The sequence below is a fragment of the Rutidosis leptorrhynchoides genome, chromosome 5 (genome assembly GCF_046630445.1).
Source record: "Rutidosis leptorrhynchoides isolate AG116_Rl617_1_P2 chromosome 5, CSIRO_AGI_Rlap_v1, whole genome shotgun sequence".
Classification (NCBI taxonomy): domain Eukaryota; kingdom Viridiplantae; phylum Streptophyta; class Magnoliopsida; order Asterales; family Asteraceae; genus Rutidosis; species Rutidosis leptorrhynchoides.
Window position 1 is genome coordinate 174,074,909 of NC_092337.1, and position 13,596 is coordinate 174,088,504.

The 13,596-nt window shown below is 33.8% G+C and overlaps 1 pseudogene; it reads left to right on the top strand.

Moving 5' to 3' along the window:
• The window catches only part of LOC139849167 (uncharacterized), a 159,376-nt pseudogene that overhangs the window by 62,624 nt on the left and 83,156 nt on the right, over nucleotides 1-13,596 (top strand).

Below are 13,596 nucleotides of genomic sequence, written 5' to 3' on the forward strand. Positions count from 1 at the left end.
GATTTTTCTTTAGAATCGTCATCAAGTCGATCAAGTACTCCAATTCACATTTCCGATAATCCATTTTTTGAACCCGACCTCACAATTGAGAATCCGGAGGATATTCAGGGACAATTCAGAGATCCTGAACCATTAATCTTTCCTCCGGAACCACCAATCATTCAAACAGAGATTGTCGAGGAACAAACCATTAAATCAGAATCCTCTAGTGATTCGGATTCAACAAATTCAATCATGAAAAATCGAGAACCTCCAAGTATGGAAGATCGAATGAGAGCTAAACGCACTGGCCAAGGTCATGCAATTACTCAACCAGACATTAATGCGCCAGATTATTAAATCAAAGGACAAATCCTACACATGGTAACTAATCAATGCCAATTTAGTGGTGCACCGAAGGAAGATCCAAATGAACATCTTCATACCTTTAATAGGATCTGTACTCTATTCAAAATTAGAGAAGTGGAGGATGAACAGATATATCTCATGTTATTTTCCTGGACTTTAAAGGGAGAAGCCAAAGATTGGTTAGAATCGTTACCTGAAGGGGCGATTGATACATGGGACGTTTTAGTTGAAAAATTTCTTAAACAATTCTTTCCGACATCTAAAGCCATGAGACTCCAAGGAGAAATAGTTATGTTCACACAAAAGCCAAATGAAACTCTATATGAGGTGTGGACAAGATTTGGAAAGTTATTAAGAGGATGTCCGCAACATAGTTTAGACACTTATCAAATAGTACAAATATTCTACCAAGGATGCGACATCACTACAAGAAAAGACATCGATATAGCAGCTGGTGGTTCCATTATGAAGAAAACCGCAACTGAGGCTTACAAAATTATTGATAACACTGCTTCCCACTCACATGAGTGGCATCAAGAAAAAGATATCGTTAGATCATCTAAAGCAGCTAGAGCCGATTCTAGCCATGACTTTGATTCCATTTCTGCAAAAATAGATGCTGTCAAGAGACGAATGGAAAAGATGACTAAAGATATTCACTCAATACGAATTAGTTATTAGCAGTGTGGAGGACCACATTTGACAAAAGATTGTCTCAGTATTGAACAAACAATGGAACAAAGAGAGAATGTTTCATATATGAACCAAAGGCCTGAAAATAATTATCAGAATAATTATCAACCTCCAAGACCAATTTACAATCAAAACCAGAATTATAACCGAAATGTTCCATAAAACAACCAACAAGGTCCTAGCAATCAACAAGTATCCAACAATACTTACAATCAGCAAAGACCTATTTTTCAAAACAAACCACCACAAACCGATGATAAAAAGCCAAATTTAGAAGATATGATGTCAAAGCTAGTTGAATCTCAAACGCAGTTTTTCACATCTCAAAAACAAACCAATGAACAAAATGATCAAGCATTTAGAAATCAACAAGCTTCTATTCAAAATTTGGAACAAGAAGTAAGCAACCTAGCAAGGTTGATAGGTGAAAGAAAACCAGGAAGTCTACCTAGCAATACAAATGCTAACCCCCGGAATGAAACGGCTAAAACCATTACGACGAGAAGTGGTATTACACTTAAACCACCTGAAATACCTGTAATTTCTGATGACTCTATTCCTACTCCACAAGAACCATAATCTGAGCAAGAAAAGGAAACAGAACCGGTAGTTGAAAAGGTTAATGAAGATAACACAGTTAAGGCAAAACCTTATATAAAACCATACCAACCACCACTTCCTTACCCGAGTAAAATAAGAAAAGAAAGACTTGAAGCCAAGCAATCCAAATTCTTGGATATGTTTAAACAAATAAATGTAAATCTTCCTTTCATTGATGTGATTTCAGGAATGCCAAGATATGCTAAATTCTTGAAAGATCTAATCACAAATAGAAAGAAAATGGAAGAACTCTCGGCTGTTACTATGAATGCTAATTGTTCTGCAGTGCTGTTGAATAAGATACCGGAAAAACTTTCAGATCCAGGAAGTTTCACAATTCCATGTTTTCTGGGTAGTCTTAGTTCAATAGAAGCATTGGCAGACTTAGGTGCTAGTATAAATCTATTGCCGTATTCACTATACTCTAAACTAGACCTCAGAGAATTGAAACCAACACGAATAAGTATACAATTAGCCGATCGATCAGTAAAATATCCTAGAGGGATAATGGAGAACATGCTAGTTAAAGTTGGTACTTTAGTATTTCCAGTAGATTTTGTTATTCTGGACATGGAAGAAGATTCTCGAGTTCCTCTCATATTAGGAAGACCATTCTTAAACACGACTAAAGCAATAATAGATGTGTTTGATAAGAAACTAACCCTAAGTATAGAGGACGAGAGTGTTACCTTTTCTGATGATAGAGCCATGCAACAACCGCAATCTGCAAATGATACATGTTATTATATTCAAACTATAGATTCACATGCAGAATTGTTAGAAGAATTTCCAGAATTACAAGGAACGGGAGAATGTTCTTTAGGAGACGGAACTGAAACGATTGATGAAGCTGAAATGTTAGCCGCACTCATGGCTAATGGATATGAACCAACAACAGAAGAAATTCAAATGCTAAAAGAGGAAGACAGATATCGATACAAATCATCGATAGAAGAACCACCGACATTAGAGTTAAAGCCACTTCCAAACCATTTGGAATACGCTTATATACATGGTGAATCTGAATTACCTGTAATAATATCGTCTTCTCTTACTGAAAATGAAAAATCTCAACTCATTTCTGTGCTAAAAGCTCATAAACCAGCTATTGCATGGAAGATTCATGATATTAAAGGCTTAAGTCCTTCGTATTGCACACATAAAATCCTGATGGAAGAAGGTCATAAAACATATGTGCAACGCCAACGAAGACTAAATCCTAATATGCAAGATGTTGTTAAGAAAGAAATTATTAAACTGCTAGATGCAGGCTTAATTTATCCAATCTATGATAGTCCATGGGTAAGCCCAGTTCAATGTGTACCTAAGAAGGGTGGCATGACTGTCATCACAAATGAAAAAAATGAGCTTATTCCTACTAGGACTGTAACAGGATGGCGTGTTTATATAGATTATAGAAAATTAAATGACGCCACCAGAAAAGATCACTTTCCCTTACCTTTCATTGATCAAATATTGGAAAGATTAGCCGGAAATAGTTACTATTCTTTTCTTGACGGTTTTTCCGGATACTTTCAAATTCCAATCGCACCCGGGGACCAAGAGAAAACCACGTTCACGTGCCCTTATGGTACTTTTGCTTACAAACGCATGCCATTTGGACTTTGCAACGCCCCTGCAACCTTTCAAAGTGCATGATGGCGATTTTTCATGACATGATAGAAGAATGCATGGAAGTTTTCATGGATGACTTTTCAGTCTTCGGTAATACTTTTGAAACATGTCTAGTTAATCTTGAACGAATGCTAATTAGATGCGAACAATCAAATCTAGTACTTAATTGGGAGAAATGCCATTTCATGGTTAAAGAAGGCATCGTTCTTGGTCATAAAATTTCAAAGGAAGGAATTGAAGTGGATAGAGCTAAAGTAGATGTAATTGCTAAACTTCCACATCCCACCAATGTTAGAGGAGTTAGGAGTTTTCTAGGGCATGCCGGTTTTTACCGACATTTCATAAAAGATTTTTCTAAAATTGCCACTCCTATGAATAAACTCCTAGAAAAGGATGCTCCATTCATCTTTTCAGATGAATGCATCAAATCTTTTAATATTCTTAAAGAAAAAACTCACTAATGCGCCGATCATGATAACTCCAAATTGAAATCTACCATTTGAACTCATGTGCGATGCAAGTGATTTTGCAATCGATTTTAGGACAAAGGATTGAAAAACAATTTCAACCTATTTATTACGCTAGTAAGACGTTACAAGCAGCACAAACAAATTACACAACTAATGAAAAGAACTCCTTGCCATTGTCTTTGCTTTTGACAAATTTCGTTCATATCTCGTTCTAGCTAAAATGGTGGTCTAAACCGACCATTCTGCTCTAAGATACCTATTTTCGAAACAAGATGCCAAACCACGATTAATTCGTTGGATCTTACTCTTACAAGAGTTCGATATTGAAATCCGAGATAAAAAGGGAGCAGAAAATCTCGCCGCTGATCATCTTTTTCGTCTTGAAAATCCTGAATTAGAAGTTCTAAATGAATCGGCTATACAAGATAACTTTCCTGATGAATATCTTTTGAAGATCAATTATAATGAAATTCCATGATTTGCAGACTATGCAAACTACTTAGTATGTGGATTCCTTGAAAAAGGGTTGTCATACCAAAAACGAAAGAAATTCTTTAGTGATATAAAACACTATTTCTGGGAAGATCCACATTTGTTTAAAAGTTGTCCCGATGGAATAATACGCCGATGCATATTCGGAGATAAAGCTAGTCAAATCTTAAACCATTGTCACACAGGACCAACAGGAGGGCATTATGGGCCTCAACTCACAGCAAGAAAAGTCTATGACGCTGGATTCTATTGGCCTACAATTTTCAAAGACGCACACGTTCTTTGCAAATCCTGTGATACTTGTCAAAGGGCCGGAAAAATAAGTCAACGTGATGAAATGCCACAAAATGTCATTCAAGTATGTGAAGTATTTGACATTTGGGGTATTGACTTTATGGGTCCATTTCCAAAATCTCATAATAATCTCTACATTCTCGTTGCCATTGATAATGTATCTAAATGGGCGGAAGCACAAGCTCTCTCAACTAATGATGCACGAGTTGTAGTCAACTTTTTAAAACATCTTTTTGCAAGGTTTGGAACACCGAAAGCTTTAATAAGTGATCGGGGTACTCATTTTTGTAATAATCTACTTGAGAAAGTTCTCAAAAGATATGGAGTAACTCATAAAATCTCAACTGCGTATCATCCACAAACAAGTGGACAAGTTGGAAATACCAACCGAGCTTTAAAATGTATTCAAGAGAAAACCGTGGGATCAAATCCGAAGGAATGGTCCATGAAATTGGAGGATGCACTCTGGGCTTTTAGAACAGCCTACAAAACTCCAATTGGAACCACACCTTTTAAACTCATTTACGGAAAAGCATGTCATCTTCCAGTAGAAATTGAACATAAAGCATTTTGGGCTTTGAAGACATGTAATCTTGATTTACTTGAAGCCGGACGTCTACGGTTAAGTCAACTAAACGAATTAGAAGAATTAAGACATGAAGCATACGAAAATTCGTTAATCTGTAAGGAAAGAACGAAGAAATGGCATGATAAAAGAATCAGAAGTTCAAAAGAATTTAAGGAAGGAGACAGAGTCCTTCTTTTCAATTCACGATTCAAGCTATTTCCTGGAAAATTGAAATCAAGATGGTCTGGACCATTTATAGTCAAAAGAGTTTTCCCATATGGAACAATAGAGTTAATAAATTCAAATGGGACTGAATTTAAAGTTAATGGTCACAGAGTTAAACATTACATAGATAATCTAATGAAAGTTGAAGATGAAGTTAATCACAATTTCGACACCACAGCTAACTAAGTGTGGGAAGGTTCGAATCTTTCTAGGGTAATATATATTTCTGTTAGAGTTAGATATTCTGTTTTCGTGTAGTTTTCGAGAATGGAATCCGAATGGTCTTTCCCTAGCAGACCCTAAAGAACTAGTCTTCTCCCTCCATTCTGAATTTTTATTTTTTTTTAGGTTTTACAAGATGAAGAATTCCTTTGATCTGAACCATGGTCTAATGCTACATGCTATGATTACTAAACGTAATAATGACACCCTTCCGAGTGAATTGGTATCATTCATAAGAGGTAAAATGGACGGAGTAAGGAAAGAACTTAGGAAAGATCATCATAAGACATTTTTGGTAAAGGAAAATCAAAATCCGCAACAAAAAGAAGAGCACGAGACCGTTCATATGTTTAGAAGAAAAGATATTGAAGAATCGAGGTTACGCTTACGTAGCTAAGGAGAACTAAATCACACGACTCTCCTATGAGTCGGCTAAAGCAGGTCTCTGAGAATTCTTTCTCACAGGTAAGTATGTACAGTTTTTATTTTTTTATTTATTGCTTTTAACCTTTTGATAATAAACGTTGAATCGTTCGCTATAAAGTATTAAGTTGGCATTCAATAAAATTAGGTATGCGTAACCGAAATTATTGATATCATACAAAAATTTATTACATCACTGCGAAATTTACCGTTTATTCTTAAGGTACACCCAAAATATTTCAAAAATTCGTCATGAGTAAAACTAGGTTATGGAACCGAAATTACTTTACCGAAAAGAGGGGCGTATATTTTTGATAATATTTGATTGATTAAAGTGGGATAAAAGACCAAAAAAGATTTTTAATTTTATTTTTTTACCATGTTTTTAAAATTAATATATAAATATTAATTTATTATTGTAAATTTTTAAACCAATATATTTAAATTTTTAAGTATTTTTAAAAATTAATATTTTTAATATAAGTTTGTATGTATAAAAAAATTAATGATATTTATATGAATTTTTAATTTTATGCATTTTAAATTTAAGTTTGGTGTGAATTTAAAAACAAAAATTTACTTTATTTCACTAAGTTAAAAATATGATATCTAAAAATTCGTCGTGAGTTGAAAACTAGGTCGTTGAATCGAAATTGCTTTACCCAAGGGAGGGACGAGAAATTTTATTATCATTATTTTTAATCTTATTGAATTAAAGTATGCCAAAAACATTAAAAAAAAAAAACCCAAAAATCTTTGCTTTTAGAACAACGCTTAAAAATGACAAATTTTAAAATTTTGTCGAGGGACGGACTAGGATAACAATCCGAAACGACCTCGTCCTAAATAACAAGGAAAACAAAATTTTTAAAACTTAATTAATTATTTGTTTAATAAGTTAAAGGTTTTATATAAAAAAATAAAAAAAAACACGGTACCCCATGCGATCGCATGGGGTTTCCTCTTAGAATCCATGCGATCGCATGGAGCTGAAAAACTAGCCAGGTACAAAATTCCATCGACCTGTTCTGTCTTCATCACAATACACACACAATACACAAATACTCCCCAAACTCTCTCAAATTTCACCAATTTTTCACCAAAATAACCAAATTTCTTGCTATAATCCGCTCTAATCATGAATTTGTTAAGAAGTTTCTCAAGAAAGGTAACAATTACATCCCCTAAACTCTTTAAATTTGATTTTTAGTGTTCTTGAGCTATAATTTACCTAATTTGATTTTGTTAATTTCTAGTGTAATTAGAGTTAAATTGTTAGTATATTATACATGTATAACCTAGATTGATGCTATTTAGCATGATTTGAAGCCAAAAACTTCAAAAATTTTAAAAATCTAGGGTTTGTGTTCTTGAGCAATTTGGAACTTTTTGATATAAACAGGTTATGGCCTATTTTTGTCATGAATTATTGCTAAATAAGTAGTGTAACATGTTTAGGTTGCTAAATGATCCAAACTTTGATCCTAAACATGATTTTTGAGAATTAAAGTGGACTTTTTAGGTCTAAAATTCATGAACTTGATTAAATTGATATAAATGCCATTTGAAACTTGTTTAATTGCTAGTAATGGTTATTTTAACATGTTATTTGAGTAGAATGCTTATGAACTTTGTAAACATTTTCATATATGCTTATTTGAAAAAATGTAGAATTGTTAAAATTGTGAAAATGTGTATAAGTTTAATTTTGATTAAACATGTTATTGCAATTGTTTCAAGTTGTTATTTTGCTAACACTAATGCATATTTGGATGCACAAATTTTGTGTTTAATGTGTTTTGCAGAGATTTACCGATACTGATGGTGCATCATCATCATCATCTAGGCAACCTGCTCCGGAACCTGAACCAGAAATGCAATATGAACCGGAGCAACAACAGGAACAACAACAACAACCTGATCAACACGTACCATACTATTATCCGCAACAAGAATATGTTAATGCCTACGTAATTTTTCCGATTCATCCGATAGTAGAACACCCAACGATTCATGAAGAACAGTTGCATCCTAATTTGAGATTTGATCGAAGCTGGAGAGATTACCCGACGTACCAAAGTAACAAATTTAAACTAGTAACGAAAAATGTAGAAGTGCCGAGGGTAATCGATTGGGAGCCTTTGAAAAGGGTCCAACTAGTTAACTCAGTTAGGCAGCATATGATCCAAAGGTATGGCAGCTCTTCTTTTCCCGATTGGGAACGTTTATTCACCATTCGTAGTCCTGTATATAAAGAGTGGTGCGTTGAGCTTATGAGTACTATTTCACTTAATGCGGATGTAGTTAGGATACATGATAGAAGTTTTCTTAGATTTTTACTTGGCCGTAGGATGTACAGGATGTCCATGCTGGACATGGCCAGGGCTTTACAGATTTACACTCCTAGTGAATTACTCCTACCCGATTGTACAAATTTGATTTATCATGGGGAGCGGGTAGATAGGAATTTTGACGCGGACGCCGTCTGGAGGCGTATGTCAAATTATAATGTTTTTTTCGCTAGGAAGAAGACACTCCTACTTAGATATTAACAAAGCAGAGCTACGTATTATACATAGATTTTTAGCTAATTCGATTACACAAAGAGGTAAAAACAAGTAGAAGATGACCTTACACGACTTATTTTACCTTAAGTGTATTCGAAACACTAGAAGCTTTGTTAATATCCCCTACTGTGTTGATTTTTATCTATCCAAAATAGTGGCAGGAATACAGGACGGGGGAATAATAGGAGGAGGTATTTTTGTTACTCTCATTGGAGAGTATTTGGGTGTAGATAGGGATCAAGGAGGTCCACTGATGGTGTGTAGGGAACATCTTGATACTTTAGGATTGAAGGTCTATCAAGGGGCAAAGGTATTAAAGAGCAGACGCAATCAGGCAATACCATATGATGGTCATTATCCACAGGTAGAGAGAGGTTCAGATGAGGAAATGAAGGAACCGGATGACATTAGGGATGTCATTATGGAGGCTATGACTGACGTCTACCAGCGTATAGATGAGGTAGAAATGACAAACGAGGATAGACATATTCGGTACGAGCAGTGGCAAGCCGAGAATGTGTACGAGCATTCTAGGCAACGACAGCATGATAGATGGCACTATCATCAGCATCAGATCATGAGCCAGCTATCACCTCAGGTACCAAATAACTACGTACCGACCCGACCTGCTTACTATCCTCCACACCAGCCCAATATGCGACCACCATTTACTCTCTATGACCCTAACCAGGCCTATAAGTACACCTATAACCAACCGTGAAACCCGCCCGATGACATGAACTGGAACCCCTATCCAGATTCATACAGTTCCCGTTGGTGATTTTTATCTTTTATTATTTTTATTTATTTATGTTTAAACATATAATATTGTGATACTTTTATGTAAGTTTTAACATTTTTATTATGTTGTACTAATATTTCATATTTGATTTGAAAGTGGGATGTTAAGTCCCATTTCAAATTACCATGCATGTTATTATTTGTATGTATGTATATTGTCAAATGTACACAACAGGGTAAAACAGCGCATTTTCAAAGACTGGCATTAAGTTCAGCAAAAGCTACTAATTTTGACGACAAAACGAAAAACAAATGTGATGTAACAACAAGACGGAATGGACAAATGATGTGCACCATTTATCATTCAACAAACAAACGCCAATATGTTTGGAAACTTTGGTAAAATTTAATCATTTTTCTACGCTAATCACCCTCAATAATTTAAATTGTTACTAATTTCTTGCAAATGAGGGCATTGCAAGATCTTAAGTGTGGGAAGGAGTTAAATTCTTTCGAATTTTTAAAATTTTTAACTTAAACACTTGGTTACCATTAAAAAATACTAGTAACGCAATAGTTGTATTAGAATCTAGTGCTCTCTGATAATAAAGAACAGCCCTAGTCTTATATACTGACTACCCAATTTTAGTAAAAAATTTCAAAATTTTCAATTAAATGAACTCAAAATCATGTTTATACGAATTTATGAACGATAAAACTAGGTGTTAACACCAAACTTATTGTTACCTCGGAAAGGACATAAATTGAGAAACAATCCAAAATGTTAGAATTCATTTAAAATGGAATAGAGGACAATAAAAAGGCAAAGAAAGGAAAATAAAAGCCAAGTGTGGAAAAAATTTACCAAGTTATTTAGAACATATGTCACATATTTTTGTACAAATAATTGAAGATACTTTTGTTTTGGACAATTTTAATCAGTTTTACCCATTGTAATATAAATGAAATTTAAAAGGAAGTAAAGTCTTCCGAAAGAAAAAAGAAACGCGCTTCTTGATTTAGGTCAGGAAGTTGTCGTCCAGACCAGTTGTAGAGTCTACGAAAAACCTTAAAAAGTTTTCTCGAAAATCAGCTGGAAATCCACGGACCTCGGCATCAAACAGGGTCGCCAAGTGGTCAGACTTATCCTAACCATGAGACGATCTGTCTCGTACAATGGGGGGCACCGTGCAAATTAGCTTATAAGACTAATGAATCAGATCCCCAGAAAGGATAATCTCCTTAAAGATCAAAAATCAGCTTTTAAGACTGATATTACTCAATCCTTGAGATTGACCTTAAAGATTGAGAATTCAAACTCATGGAATTCAATGATATCTAAACTCGAGCTTGAACGAGAAAATATTTTGATCAAATTACAAACCGATTTGTTTTCTGAAAACCCATTTTCAATGCGTTCATTACCATTGAACGTAAAATCCTAGGAATTCACCTGGAATTCATTAGGTCACCTGAACCAAATCGGGTGTCAACCGTAAGAACGGTGGTTGCATAGCATGGTCGAAGACAGGACCTTGTGCCAGACCGAAAAATTATAGGGTGATCTTTACTCTTGCTCCTACAAAGGATAGTAATTGCATCCGACACGATATAGACCATAATTAAAAGCATGTCACGGGACATTGCCTCAACAGTTGCATGTTCAACGCTTTCCTTTACAACCGGACGGTAGTTTACCGAAAGGTAACATACGAAGCAAGTATACTGGACGTGTTGCTTTCCCAATACAAGGTTAGCAAGTGGGTGACATAAAACCGCAAGTTTTGAGCTAAAATTTTCAAATCTGAAACCCACCAAACCCACAAAAACAATTTGCAAACACCGGTGAAGGGTTATTCCGAAAAACTTATCTACGGTAAAAGCTAGATTGAATTTTTAAAAAGATCAAATGTTTTCATAAAGATCCAATTTCCTTAAGGATCTAAATTTTCATAGTCATGTGGGACTGTAAACCACATCGTTACTACCATTGTTCATACCGCCGTATAGAAATCACTGATGTACAAAGTGTGAAGAATAAAGAAGTGATTCTAGTATATTTCTATTTCAAGACTATATTGCTTGAGGACAAGCAACACTCAAGTGTGGGAATATTTGATAATGCTAAAAACGAACATATATTTCATAGCATTATCCCTCAAGAAAGACAAGCTTTTAGTTGCAATTGTTCTATTTGCAAGTGATATTCGTTTAAATAATAAAAGGTGAAGACAAAAGACAGATTCGACGAATTGAAGACGCAAACGACCAAAAAGCTCAAAAGTACAATCCAAGAGGTTCAATTTATTGATGAGAAACGTCTCAAAATTACAAAAGTACGAGCCGCAAAACGCAAAATACAAGATATTAAATTGTACGAAAGGACGTTCGAAAATCCGAAACCGGGACCAGAGTCAACTCTCAACGCTCGACGCAACGGACTAAAAATTACAAGTCAACTATGCACATGAATATAATATAATATATAATTAATTCTTAAAATTATATATATATTATATTATTTAATAAAACCGTCGGCAAATAAAAAACAAAAGCATGTGAGCTGTAAAAGAAGGCCATGTGATCACATGGCCAGGAAGACCAAAAACCATGCGATCGCATGGTGAACAGTATCAGCTCATGTCCTATAAAGTTCGCGTGTTTTGGCCGAAAAATACACATCTTTTTCTATCCTCTCTATTTCTCACGTAATATATATATATATATATATATATATATATATATATATATATATATATATATATATATATATATATTATAATTTTAATTTTAATTTTAATTTAATAATAATAAGGGTATGTTAGCGAATGTTGTAAGTGTGTAAGTCGAAATCCTGTCCGTGTAACGCTACGCTATTATTAATCATTGTAAGTTATGTTCAACCTTTTTAAATTAATGTCTCGTAGCTAAGTTATTATTATGCTTATTTAATGCCGAAGTAATCGTGATGTTGGGCTAAATATTAAGATGGCGTAATTGGGCTTTGTACCATAATTGGGGTTTGGACAAAAGAACGACACTTGTGGAAATTAGACTATGGGCTATTAATGGGCTTTATATTTTTTTAATTGAATGATAGTTCATTAATTTAATATAAAGATTTACAATTGGACGTAATTATAAATAACCACATACACTCGATCGGACACGATGGGCGGGATATTTATAAGTACTAATAATCGTTCATTTATCCGGACACGGGAATGGATTAATAGTTAATGGACTTATTAAAACAGGGGTAAATTACATACAAGGAAAATTGGTGTAATTATAGTTTAAGTCCTCAATTAGTTGGAATATTTGACTTCTGATATAAGAATAATTTGACGAGGACACTCGCACTTTATATTTATGACTGATGGACTGTTATGGACAAAAACCAGATGGACATATCGAATAATCCAGGACAAAGGACAATTAACCCATGGTAATAAACTAAAATCAACACGTCGAACATCATGATTACGGAAGTTTAAATAAGCATAATTCCTTTATTACATATTTCATTGCACTTTTATTTACTGTCATTTTATTTACTGTCATTTTATTTAATTGCACTTTTAATTATCGTACTTTTTAATTATCGCAATTTTATTTATTGTCATTTTATTTATCGCACTTTAATTTATCGCACTTTAATTATTGTCATTTACTTTACGCTTTAAATTAAGTTATTTTTATTTTTAATATTTTAAATTAGGTTTTAACTGCGACTAAAGTTTTAAAATCGACAAACCGGTCATTAAACGGTAAAATCTCCCTTTTATAATAATAATACTACTTATATTTATATATATATATATATATATATATATATATATACAAATTTAGTTTTAAATATAGCGTTAAACTTGGCTAGATCCCTGTGAAACGAACTGGACTTACTAAAAACTACACTACTGTACGATTAGGTACACTGCCTATAAGTGTTGTAGCAAGGTTTAGGTATTTCCACTCTATAAATAAATAAATAACTTGTGTAAAATTGTATCGTATTTAATAGTATTTCCTAGTAAAATATAAACTATTTCGTATACACCTCTACGCACATCAATTATGTCATTTAAACTTATATTAACTTTTTAATTCAATTTAATTTAATTAAATTTATGATATGACTAGTTTATACAAATATTATTTTATAACATTATAATTTATGTTATTAATATAATTTACACTTTAAACTTTAAGGTTGACTAAGTTTAACCAAGGTTGACTTGAGTTCACTTTTGAGTTGACTTTGACCTTCGGTTGACTTTGACTTTCAGTTGACTTTTGTTGACTTTTCTAAATAAGA